A 14,389-nucleotide genomic window follows, 5' to 3' on the forward strand; every position below is an offset into this window, starting at 1 on the left:
GGATCATCCAAATGCTCTCTAGTTAACCGCAGACGGGCCCTGACGTGTACTGGCTTCAGCAGGGGGTCGAAAATCGCTGTATCGCTATATCGTCAGATCATCGTTATCGTGAGCTTTGTATCGCAAATCGTATCGTATCGTGAGGTACCAAGAGGTTCCCACTCCGTGCATTGGATGTCTACTAGTGATAATCTTATAACAACTTTCACCCTGGCACTTACATACTCATTCATTTCTCCGGGGAGAGTTGGGAAAGGGCCATACAGTCCCGGCCCGACTCCCCCCTGTTTTTATGCATGTGGGATGGTTGGGACCTGTTGGGGGGAAGGGGGGTGCGCCCCCTCTTGCCATCCCTAAAGGCCGGTTGATGGGTGCGCGGGTGGCCCAGGGGACCACCCTGGATGATGGCTCCTTTGCTGGGCTGCGGCAGAAGGGATGGGCTGCGCTGACCGCCCCGGGCTGGCTGGGTGGGGGCCATGGCCCTGGGTTGTCGCCCGCGTGGCGTCTCCGCTCGTCTGTGTGGCTGTCGTGCGCTTGGTGGGGCTCGCGTGTGACTGGATGTGATTGGGCGCACTCGGGTGGGGGGTCCCGGTGCCGCGATTGCCGATGGGGTGGTGTAGGGTCGGTCGCCAACGGGCTTACACTCAAAAGGGATTCACACGATGACTGGGTTCTAGATCACAGAGCTGATTTGTGTACATTCTACCCCTCCCAACCACTTAGCATATAGACATCCCCACCCCCCCTCCCCTTCTTTCCCTGGTCAACAACCCCCTCACATGGTGTTAACCGGAAATACATCTAGCTGACGATAGCACCAACATATTAGTAGTTAGTGTAGACCAGGGGTGTCCAAACTTTTTGCATTTTTAACATCTACTAGATTAGGGACAAAATATCTTTTCGTTATCCTTTAAAGCCATTTAGTTTCCTTTTAGATCGAATTATACAAGCCATAATATTCCAAGGTCTAGTTAAGTTTAGGGCTAAAGAAATATCAGTAATATAAAGAAATGTATCATTTTCATTGGAAATCTTCCCTTTGCTCTGTCATAGCCTCCTTTTTCCTAAATGGATTAAATAATGTTTCGGCCTTAAAATTTTACACAAAATATCGCTTCTGAAAAATATAAAATCGTGTTTTGCAAAATTATTGCAAATGTTTTAAAAATAAAAATAGGTCCTGTTATTACATGCGGTAATAGTCTAGTGCAGGGGTGTCCAAACGTTTTGCAAAGGGGGCCAGATTTGGTGTGGTAAAAATGTGGCGGGCCGACCTTGGCTGACGTCCTTTACGTAGAACAATATACAGTGCTTTGCAAAAGTATTCGGCCCCCTTGAATCTTGCAACCTTTCGCCACATTTCAGGCTTCAAACATAAAAATATGAAATTTATTTTTTTCGTCAAGAATCAACAACAAGTGGGACACAATCGTGAAGTGGAACAACATTTATTGGATAATTTAAACTTTTTCAAAAAATAAAAAACTGAAAAGTGGGGCGTGCAATATTATTCGGCCCCTTTACTTTCAGTGCAGCAAACTCACTCCAGAAGTTCAGTGAGGATCTCTGAATGATCCAATGTTGTCCTAAATGACCGATGATGATAAATAGAATCCACCTGTGTGTAATCAAGTCTATGTATAAATGCACCTGCTCTGTGATAGTCTCAGGGTTCTGTTTAAAGTGCAGAGAGCATTATGAAAACCAAGGAACACACCAGGCAGGTCCGAGATACTGTTGTGGAGAAGTTTAAAGCCGGATTTGGATACAAAAAGATTTCCCAAGCTATAAACATCTCAAGGAGCACTGTGCAAACCATCATATTGAAATGGAAGGAGCATCAGACCACTGCAAATCTACCAAGACCCGGCCATCCTTCCAAACTTTCTTCTCAAACAAGGAGAAAACTGATCAGAGATGCAGCCAAGAGGCCCATGATCACTCTGGATGAACTGCAGAGATCTACAGCTGAGGTGGGAGAGTCTGTCCATAGGACAACAATGGAAGAGTGGCAAGAAGAAAGCCATTTCTCAAAGATATCCATAAAAAGTCTCGTTTAAAGTTTGCCACAAGCCACCTGGGAGACACACCAAACATGTGGAAGAAGGTGCTCCGGTCAGATGAAACCAAAATTGAACTTTTTGGCCACAATGCAAAAGGATATGTTTGGCGTAAAAGCAACACAGCTCATCACCCTGAACACACCATCCCCACTGTCAAACATGGTGGTGGCAGCATCATGGTTTGGGCCTGCTTTTCTTCAGCAGGGACAGGGAAGATGGTTAAACTTGACGGGAAGATGGATGCAGCCAAATACAGGAACATTCTGGAAGAAAACCTGTTGGTATCTGCACAAGACCTGAGACTGGGACGGAGATTTATCTTTCAACAGGACAATGATCCAAAACATAAAGCCAAATCTACAATGGAATGGTTCAAAAATAAACGTATCCAGGTGTTAGAATGGCCAAGTCAAAGTCCAGACCTGAATCCAATGGAGAATCTGTGGAAAGAGCTGAAGACCGCTGTTAGCAAACACTCTCCATCCAACCTCACTGAGCTGGAGCTGTTTTGCAAGGAAGAATGGGCAAGAATGTCAGTCTCTCGATGTGCAAAACTGATACCCCAAGCGACTTGCAGCTGTAATTGGAGCAAAAGGTGGCGCTACAAAGTATTAACGCAAGGGGGCCGAATAATATTGCACGCCCCACTTTTCAGTTTTTTATTTGTTAAAAAAATTTAAATTATCCAATAAATTTTGTTCCACTTCACGATTGTGTCCCACTAGTTGTTGATTCTTGACAAAAAATTAAAATTTTATATCTTTATGTTTGAAGCCTGAAATGTGGCGAAAGGTTGCAAGGTTCAAGGGGGCCGAACACTTTTGCAAGGCACTGTATGCCATCTTATGTGATGCTGACAGTGCTCCCTGGTTTACTGATGTAACACTGACAAAGCAGTATAATTGTTGGCAACATTGGCACTTTTTCGCTGAAAAATAAAAGAATTCCTGCTGTCCGCTGTGAGCATTTTTAACAAAATAATCAGATTGGTCTTTACTCGTCTCCCACTGTACTAAAAGTCAAAGCCAAATGCTACATAAGCTCTGTCATATTTCTTTGTCTTAGCTTTTAATATCTCCAGTGCTATTTGCTGTTTGCTCTTGTTTGGTTGAAAAATACTGCTCACATGCTGAAAGTGAGAGCGCCACTCCACTGCCATTCACTCAGTGGATGTGCAATTACACTTTATTCTAGCAAAGAAAGTATGTTCCCCAAGGTCACATGCGCCACCCCCAGCATCGCTCTGTGACCCCCTGGGGGGGCCTGCTCCACTATTTGAGAAGTACTGGTGTAGATGTTCAATGTATTTCTTGTTGTTGTGTTTCTTTTCTTTCTTTTCTTGTCTTCTGTTCCCCCATAACCCCTTCCTGTTCGCTGCTTTGTCATAATAAACGAAGTATGTTGAATGATGACAATGGGAGTATGTCATACTCTCAATGTGAAACATTAAAACTGTTCAGACCAACTGGGCACTTAAGACTTTCATTCTTCGTGTCAAACAGCTGAACAGGACAGGTTTATAAAATATATACTGTATATTTAATAACAGCAGAAGGTTGATTGGACATCTATCCCTGTCAATGGCAGTGAAAGAGTCAATCCGTGATCGGGTCCGGAACACCAGCCAAGACATTTGTGTGCGCTTCGCCAAACGAAGGTCTCCCTAATTAAGGCTAATTAAGATGAGTGACAAGCGTTAGTCGGGCTAATCCCCTGTTTAGGTTTTGGTCCTTTCGCCCAGAAACCCCGCTGGCTGTTTCTCGCCCGGCGGACGCAGAAAGCTCGCATTGTTAGCGGACGGCATCAAAGATGAGAGCCCCCTCTCGGCAAATGAGTGGGCTCCATTATGCGTTGATCCCGACACTCCGAACGGCTGGAGGGCGGCTTCCGAAAGGGGTCAAGTCCCAACGTTTGACATAGCCGCCGGTCATTGGTCAATGATTACTATTATTTTAGTTTATTCATCTTTCTTTAAAAAAAGTAATATTTAAAGAGATTATCTAAAAGACAATATTTACGAGTAAAATAAGTACATAACAATGATAATAGAAAATGGTTTTTTTTTTAAATGTATTTTTCAAAATAAATTCTAAAAAATTAATCACGTAAAAACAAATACTTAACGAACATTTAATATTTTCAAAATTAATGCATACATATATAGATTTTAAAAAGAGTTATTTAAAAGATAATATTTCTCTTTCATAAAAACATGAGAATGTTTAGTTTCTTTTTTTAATTTCCCTATTTTAATTTAATTTGAAATGTAGAAATTTAAACATTTAGAAAAAAAAATGTTTTATTCAAAATGTATTTTTCCAAAATAAAATTTAAAAATTAAACATAGAAAAAAATATTTAGCGAACATTTACTATTTTCTATTTTGATTTAAAAATACATACATGAATAAATAATTTCTTTTCAAACAATAAAACTTGTATTCTTTCATAAAAAAAAGTAATATTTAAAGAGATTATCTAAAAGACAATATTTACGAGCAAAATAAGTACATAACAATGATAATAGAAAATGTTTTTTTTTTAAATGTATTTTTCAAAATAAATTCTAAAAAATTAATCACGTAAAAACAAATACTTAACGAACATTTAATATTTTCAAAATTAATGCATACATATATAGATTTTAAAAAGAGTTATTTAAAAGATAAAATTTCTCTTTCATAAAAACATGAGAATATGTTTAGTTACTTTTTTTTAATTTCCCTATTTTAATTTAATTTGAAATGTAGAAAAACAAGAGAAATTTAAACATAGAAAAAAAATGTTTTATTCAAAATGTATTTTTCCAAAATAAAATTTAAAAAATTAAACATAGAAAAAAAATATTTAGCGAACATTTACTATTTTCTATTTTGATTTAAAAATACATACATGAATAAATAATTTCTTTTTAAACAATAAAACTTGTATTCTTTCATAAAAAAAGTAATATTTAAAGAGATTATCTAAAAGACAATATTTACGAGTAAAATAAGTACATAACAATGATAATAGAAAATGGTTTTTTTTTAAATGTATTTTTCAAAATACAAAAAAATTTGACATAAATATGAAAGACACAAATAAATATGTAGTTATTTAAAACAAAATATTTACTTGTATTTTTTCCTGTCATAAAACAAAATATGTTAAAACAAAAAAAATTAAAACGTTTTTGTTCCCCCATTTATGTTAAATTTAAAATGTATTTTTCAAAATAAATTAATAAAAATTAGAAAGGTGCCGTAAGTGAAGATGGCTCAAATTTTGGCATGCAACTCGGGCTGCTGCAAATTTCTCAAATAAATAGAAAATAATTTTAAAAAAGGATTTAAGCTGTTTTCAAAATAAAATACATTTTAAAATAAAATAAAAAATTCTAAGCAAACATTAACTGTTTTCAATTATAATTTCAAAATAAGTAATACGGATAAATTAAAAAAAAATTAAAAATACTACAGAAATAAATCCAACTATTTTAACTATTGGCCTCCCATTCAGTCCAAACGGATTGGACGTCTACCAGTGGCGCCGAAACATCATCGTTCACCACTAATACTAAAACACATGGACTCAATTTGCCGAACGTTTGCGAACCATCGGACCGCCGCGCTGCCATCCATTTTCTTCTCCTGGTAGTGTTCTTTGTGGCACGGCGACAGGAAGTGCGTCGGCGGAACAAAGGCTTCTCTCACAGGAGGTCAAAAGGGCAGCGTAGCTCCCGCACACAACTTTTTTTGTGGGGTCGACGTTACTGTATACAAATGAGGCAGAAGTCACATGTGACGGTCACACTAGCGACAGCGTGACGGGAAAACAACACGGTATTTCTAGCCATTACTCACTTTCAACACCCACATTCATACTGTACATACAAAATCACATGCTTTTATTTTGACATACAGTGGGGAGAACAAGTATTTGATACACTGCCGATTTTGCTGGTTTTCCCATTTGCAAGCCATTTAGAGGTCTGTAATTTGTATCATAAGTTCTCTTCAACTGTGAGGGACGGAATCTAATACAAAAATCCAGAAAATCACATTGTATAATTTTTAAATAATAAATTTGTATTTAACTGCATGAAATAAGTATTTGATACATTACCAACTAGTAAATATTTCGGCTCTTAGTTCTTTTAAAAGAACCCCACCTGTTCTCCACTCATTACCAGAAGTAACTGCACCTATTTGAACTTGTTACCTGTATAAAAGACACCTGTTCACATGCTCAAACAAACAAACTCCAACCTCTCCGCAATGGCCAGGACCAGAGAGCTGTGTAAGGACATCAGGGATAATAGACCTGCACAAGGGGGTTATCACTGATCATGAAGAAGGTGAGGGATCAGCCCAGAACTACACGGCAGGACCTGGTCAATGACCCAAAGAGAGCTGGAAGCACAGTCTCGAAGAAAACCATCGGAAACACATTACGCCGTCATGGATTAAAATCCTACAGCGCACGCAAGGTCCCGCTGCTGAAGCCAGTGCATGTCCAGACACGTCTGCAGTTTGCCACTGACCATCTGGATGATCCAGAGGAGCAATGGGAGAAGGTCATGTGGTCGGATGAGACCAAAATGGAACTTTTTGGTCTAAACTCGGCTCGTCGTGTTTGGAGGAAAAAGAAGGATGAGTACAACGCCAAGAACATCATCCCAACTGTGAAACATGGAGGAGGAAACATCATTTTTTGGGGCTGCTTCTCTGCCAAGGGTACAGGACGACTGCACCGTATTGAGGGGAGCATGGATGGGGCTATGTATCGCCAGATCTTGGCTGACAACCTCCTTCCTTCAGTGAGAGCCCTGAAGATGGGTCTTCCAGCATGACAACGACCCAAAGCACACAGCCAAGGCAACTAAAGACTAGCTCCGTAAGAAGTATCTTAAGGTCCTGGAGTGGCCAACCAGTCACCAGATCTGAACCTGATAGAAAATCTATGGAGGGAGCTGAAAGTCCGTGTTGCCCGGCAGCAGCCTGAAGGCTCTGAAGAAGATCTGCATGGAGGAGTGGGCCAAAATCCCTGCTGCAGTGTGTGCAAACCTTGTCAAGGACTACAGGAAATGTTTGGTATCTGTAATAGCAAACAAAGGTTTCTGTACCAAATATTAAGTTAGATTTTTGTGATGTATCAAATGCTTATTTCATGCAATTAAATGCAAACTTATTATTTAAAAATCATACGTGATTTTCTGTTTTTTTGTATTAGATTCCGTCCCTCATAGTTGAAGAGAACTTATAATACAAATTACAGACCTCTACATGCTTTGCAAGTGGGAAAACCAGCAAAATCGGCAGTGTATCAAATACTTGTTCTCCCCACTGTACAACTGTAGATTTGTGCGTTCGAATGCGTGCGCTTGCTTACCTCTGTGAAGTTGGCACCCCATCAGACGCAGGTTTATAGAAAAACTAGAAACTGCAAATTCTGGAGACATTATTATGGGGCTTCCCTGTGGTAGATACAGATCTGAGACCAGCCCAGGTTGATTTGGAGGCCTTTTGGGGAAAATGATTTGGGCACACAGGTTTTATTTTTTTTGTTGCCATTGAAAATTAATGGGAAATTTGGACGTACATTGCCGTCAATGGCATTGACTTGAATATGTGTCAATGGAATACAAGTACATTGGCACCAATAGAATCAGAATACATGGCTGTCAATGGCATGGACATGCATAGCTCTCATTGGCATCTGTGTACATGGGTGTCAATGCAATGTAAATGCCATTGGAAATGAATGGGAAATTTGGACCTACATGGTCGTCAATGGCATCGACTTACACCTGGTGCCAGTTTGATGTTAATGGGCTGTCATGGTAAAAAATCCCAAGGACCTATGTTTTCCTGCCATTGAATATGAATAGGAAATTTGGACGTACAGTGGGGAAAATAATTATTTAGTCAACCACTAATTGTGCAAGTTCTCCCACTTGAAAATATTACAGAGGCATGTAATTGTTAACATGGGTAAACCTCAACCATGAGAGACAGAATGTGGGGAAAAAAAACAGAAAATCACATTGTTTGATTTTTAAAGAATTTATTTGCAAATCATGGTGGAAAATAAGTATTTGGTCAATACCAAAGGTTCATCTCAATACTTTGTTATGTACCCTTTGTTGGCAATAACGGAGGCCAAAGGTTTTCTGTAACTCTTTACAAGCTTTTCACACACTGTTGCTGGTATTTTGGCCCATTCCTCCTTGCAGATCTCCTCTAGAGCAGTGATGATTTGGGGCTGTCGTTGGGCAACACGGACTTTCAACTCCCTCCGCAGATTTTCTATGGGGTTGAGATCTGGAGACTAGCTAGGCCACTCCAGGACCTTGAAATGCTTCTTACGAAGCCACTCCTTTGTTGCCCTGGCTGTGTGTTTGGGATCATTGTCGTGCTGAAAGACCCAGTCACGTCTCATCTTCTATCCCCTTGCTGATGGAAGGAGATTTTCACTTAAAATCTCTCGATACATGGCCCCATACTTTCTTTCCTTTTCACAGATATGACGTCCTGGTCCCTTTGCAGAAAAACAGTCCCAAAGCATGATGTTTCCACCCCCATGCTTCACAGTGGGTATGGTGTTCTTCGGCTGTAATTCAGTATTCTTTCTCCTCCAAACACGAGAACCTATGTTTCTACCAAAAAGTTCTATTTTGGTTTCATCTGACCATAACACATCCTCCCAGCCCTCTTCTGGATCATCCAAATGCTCTCTAGCAAACCGCAGACGGGCCTGGACGTGTACTTTCTTCAGCAGGGGGATACGTCTGGCAGTGCAGGATTTGAGTCCCTGGTGGCGCATTGTGTTACTGATAGTAGCCTTTGTTACTGTGGTCCCAGCGCTCTGTAAGTCATTGACAAGCCCCCCCCCGTGTGGTTCTGGGATTTTTGCTCACCGTTCTCATTATCATTTTGACGCCACGGGGTGAGATCTTGCAGGGAGCCCCAGATCGAGGGAGATTATCCGTGGTCTCGTATGTCTTCCATTTTCTAATAAATGCTCCCACAGCTGATTTCTTTACACAAAGCGTTTTACCTATTGCAGATTGAGTCTTCCCAGCCTGGTGCAGGTCTACAGCTTTGTCTCTGGTGTCCTTCGACAGCTCTTTGGTCTTGGTCATAGTGGAGTTTGGAGTGTGACTGACTGAGATTGTGGACAGGTGTCTCTTATACCAATAATGAGTTAAAACAGGTGCCATTGATACAGGTAATGAGTGGAGCCTTGTTAGAAGTTAGACCTCTTTGACAGCCAGAAGTCTTGCTTGTTTGTAGGTGACCAAATACTTATTTTCCACTCTAATTTGGAAATCTTTAAAAATCAAACAATGTGAGTTTCTGTTTTTTTTTCCACATTCTGTCTCTCATGGTTGAAGTTTACCCATGTTGACAATTACAGGCCTCTCTAATCTTTTCAAGTAGGAGAACTTGCACCATTTGTGGTTGACTAAATACTTAATTTCCCCACTATACATGGCTGTCAATGGCATCCCATTAGAAATGAATGGGACATTTTTTGGCAAATTCTCTATACAATTTTTATGACCCTTACCATCCTGGAATTTTTTATTTCTTCAAAAAACGTGCGTTTACAGGCAAATTGAAAATTTTGGAGCGTCATTCAAAATATTCCCAGCGAGCCCTGGGAGGGAAGGAGAGCGGGGGGGAGCCAGCACAGCCCAGCAAAGGAGCCTTCAGGTTAAATGCTGATATCATTTACAAGTGCAAAAGAATGGAAAGTAAACAGATTAGAACACTGATTTTGCCTTTCCAACATTATTCAAAACAATTCTTTAAAAAAATTCTAGCATTATTATTATAGTATACTACTATATATACTAGTAGTATAATAATAATATAATAATTATTCACTGCCAATTATATTTGTCATAAAGAGTGTCATTTGAAAGCTATTCTTAGTGTAGAATCTGTATTCTGTAGTATTTACATATTATAATATTAATTCAGAAGTATGTGGGATTAACTCCAGAAATCGTTATTTATATGACGAACATGACGTGCTTTTATTTTGAAATGTTCACCGGAGGTACGTTCGCTAAACCGCTAACTGAAAGCTTTACACTGCGTGAAAAAACATTCTTCGTCATTGCTTGTGCTGTCACTAATAGATTTTTTTTTTTTCATTAGCAAATGCTGTTAACCAGCTCTTGAGTGCTATTGTATGACTGATTGGAACTGTACTGCATTGTTTCGCCACAGGGTGTGCTGTCGTGTATTTCATGTTCGATGTGAAGAAGAAAGTTAAAAGAGGCATTAGCAGCCTGTTGTCAACTTCTCCCTCACTGCACTTTGGCTCTCATGGAAAGCACGTTCGCTCATGTGTTCCAAATAAACGATAGCCGACGTGCAAAGTAGCAAGTGAGCTGTAAAAATAGCGAGCTTAGTGGCGTGAAAAACGCGGGAGAGCTAAGTGAAGCTAACGAACAGCTAAGCGGAGCTAGGCGATGCTAAACGGAGCTAAGCGAAGCTAAATGGCGCTAAATTAAGCTAAGCGACTGATAGTGCGTGTGTGTGGGGGAGAGATTTGTTTGTTTGGTATGCTGACATAATTATACATGATGAATAGTTGGGGGTTCTGCTGGCTCCAGTGGGTCAAGCCTTCCTCGTTGGGGCAAGAGCAGCTGGTTAGGGGGCCCCCTACTGGTTGGGGGCCTAAGGCAATTGCCTGCTTTGCCTGAATAGTAGATCCGCCTATGGCACCACCAACCCCACACGCCCCCTACCCTCACCTGCCCGCCCAGCCCACAAGCCACAGCCACCGCGCCCAAACCGGCACGGCATCCCACGGGACACGCGACGGCCCACCAAGCCCAGGGCAGGGCAGGGTCCCCCATCGGAGCAGGCGACACCCAGCTGATACACCGGTCCCCAGCCCGCGACAGAGCGCAGGGCAGATACCCAGGCAGAGAAGCGAGGGGAAGGCGGAAGCGGGAGAACGCCGAGGAGGCGCCCCGACCTCCCCCAGCTCCCGCGGCCGGCAGCCAAGGCAGAAGGGAGGCCGCGCCCCGGAAGCCACGCCATGGAGAAAAAGTGTGGGACCCATCTACCACCCTATTACTGTGGCTGCTCGGTTCCCGGCTGGCAGCCATTACCCAGCACCGTGATGGGAATGTGTGGGGAGGGTAGAGCAATGTATGCATTTAAATGACCTCAAAATGAACAAGGGTGCGACCCAAAATGAACTCATAGCCTGCCTTTAAAAATGATGTTAATGTCCATTTTTCAGTGGCATTGACCAAGGCTGCCAGTGAATTAGTTCATTTGGCAAATTTACCTGAGTGAAAATCTTTCGTTTTTGAAATTTCAGACAAGTTTGTAGGAGTGTCACAAAGGACTAATGAAAGAGCAGGTTACATTCGTAATTCATCCACTGAGGTTCAACTTGTGGCCACGCTCATTTTTATTTGTTAGCCCTGAGGCTCCGAAGTCGCTCGCCGGATTCTCGGGAGGTCAAATTTGATGTTCCGCCAGCAAAAAAATAAAAATTACGCCGTGTCAAAGGAGTGCAAAAACAGACGCGGCGTTCGCATTCATCATCGCCCACGTCGGCACGATGAAGCTTGCTTGGTTGACGGTTTAACGATGGCTAGTCGCTGAAAATTGTGAACGTTTGTGAGTGGTCGCCGCATTTCTTGCGAGCCATAAATGCGTGAACAGCAGGATTTACGTTTACCTCTGTCAGTTTCATTGACGGAAATAGATGTCCTATTATGTGGTGTCTAATCATGTTTCTGCTGTGAATTGAAATGAGTTTATAACTAGTAGATGTCCAATCCATTTTTTCACATTGTTATATTTTTTTAGTGTGAGGAGCAGAAGTATTTGCCACCCTTGTGATTTTGCAAGTTTACCTACTTCGAAAATAGGAAAGGGTCTGAAATTTTAACCACTCATATGCCGCTTTCCCACTGGCCAAAAAACCCATGTCAACCCACTAACAATCGGCTTTTGGTGGCAGTGGGAAAGGTGCAGCGACCCGCCTCGACCCGTGTCAATCAACCCGCCAAGCGACCCGCGTTAAAATCACCTCGGCTCTGATCGTCATGCAGTGTGATAGCAAAACCCGGGTCAACAGTCAACACCCTAATCTACGTGGTGACGTAGGCTCTTACGTGATGCGTCATAACAATTTCGACTAGGGTTGTCCTGATCATTTTTTCATCGTTTTAGTTTGAGTATCTGCCGATCCCGATATTTCCCGATCCGATTGCTTTTTTTTTTTTTTTTTGCTCCCGATTCAATTCCAATCATTCCCGATAATTTTTCCCGATCATATACATTTTGGCAATGCATTAAGAAAAAAATGAATAAAACTCGGACGAATATATACATTCAACATACAGTACATAAGTACTGTATTTGTTTATTATGACAAGAAATCCTCGAGATGGCATTTACATTATTTACATTTTTTCTGTGAGAGGGATCCACGGATAGAAAGACTTGTAATTCTCAAAGGGCAAATGTGACTTTGTATATTGTGACTAAATATTACCATCTAGTGGATTTTTATGAGCTTTCAGTAAATGATAATTCAGCCATTTAACTTCTGCCCAAATGCATGATGGGAAATGCAACCATGACTGTGCGTATTGGTACCAATGGATATATCTTCTCAGCGTTGGGAAGTAAAGTTAAGAAAAAGATCAACTACTCCCTTTCTTCCCCACATTGCTTCCCGCGATATTTCTGATCGTTGAGAGAGGGATTGTAAGGCTGTAGCCAATAAAAAAAAGGCTTCAAAGCCTGCCAAAATCCCCTCTACTCATTTTACGTTGCCTTTTAGTTCTATGTATACATACTACGGTGCTATTATAGACTGAACGCAACATTGCGTGAGTGGGTAGTGAAGCGCATGTGTTAATTACGTCAAATATTTTAATGTTATTACTGCCGTTGACGCAATAAATTTGACAGCCCCACTTTAAGCCAAAACTAAACACTCTGGATGAGTGTAAGACATTTTGTTTGTAACGTTAAATACAATTAGAAAATTTAAAATTTTAAAATTTAATTAAAAAAAAAAAGAAAAACAGTGTATATATACATACATATATATATATATATATATATATATATATATATATTAAAAAAGGCATGTCCGATATTTTTTTGCCGACTCCGATACTTTGAAAATGACGTGATCGGGACATATCCTATTTTCGACCATTTTGAGGGCAGTAGAAAGCATGAAAACAGAGAACACAAACGGAAAGGAGGCTTCCATGTTGCTCTGCATTGTTTACTTCCTTGAACTGAATGAATTCGGTCGCACTTGTGTCGACGCGCATCTTAGTGTGGTGACGTCACGTAACCTTACGCACGGCTGAGGAGGGGTGGGGGGTTGGACGGGTAAAAAAAAAAAAAAAAAAGACACGACTTTTTTTCGTCAATGGAAAAAAGGTGCCAAATGCCAATTGCTAGTGGGTTGCATCGGCTTGGAAAAAATGCGCATTGACCCACTAGTTTGAGTGGGAAAGGGAAACTAGAGAAAAAATCCAGAAATCCCATTGTATGATTTTTTTTTTAAATAATTGATTTGTAATTTACTTGTAATTACAAATGCTTTGGTAGTAATATCTTCATTTATTTTACTTGCAATGAAAAACAAAAGAGAATTAAAAAAAAAAAAAAAAATCATTATCATTTTACACAAAACTTCAAAAATACACACGGTCCCAGGCTTCACCTGGGACCATGTGCTTTGGTCAGATGTGACCAAGATTGAGCTTTTTTGGCAACAAACACGCTTAGTGGGTCTGGCGTGCCACGAAAGATGTGCATGCTGAAAAGCACCTCATACCCACTGTGAAGTATGGGGGTGGGTCAGTGATGCTGTGGGGCTGTTTCGCTTCCAAAGGCCCTGGGAACCTTGTCAGGCTGCATGGCATCATGAATGCTTTGAAATACCAGGACATTTTAAAGGGGAACTGAAGACCTTTCCGGATTTTGGTGTAATTTTATGAATATAAACTTGGGACAAGTTCGTCAAAACAACCATGACATTATCAACACGTAATTGTAAGGATAATTTGCGTTTTTTTAGTTTTTTTGCACTCCGTTAATGGTCCCTTCGCAAACCCGGAAGTGTGACGTAGGCAACAGAAGACTACTCACAGCTAACATAGCAGCAACAACGATGTCAGTGATATTTCCACCAAAGGTAACCATTCAGGATCGCTCTTTCGTGACGCTACCGATGGCAAAGGCTCCCAGGAAAGATGAACTACAATTAATCCCTACATGTTTGAACCTGAGGCGTCAGATGACGGCGATTTACTTGACACAGCAGATGGCGTCA

The sequence above is a fragment of the Corythoichthys intestinalis genome, chromosome 4, assembly GCF_030265065.1.
Source record: "Corythoichthys intestinalis isolate RoL2023-P3 chromosome 4, ASM3026506v1, whole genome shotgun sequence".
Lineage (NCBI taxonomy): Eukaryota > Metazoa > Chordata > Actinopteri > Syngnathiformes > Syngnathidae > Corythoichthys > Corythoichthys intestinalis.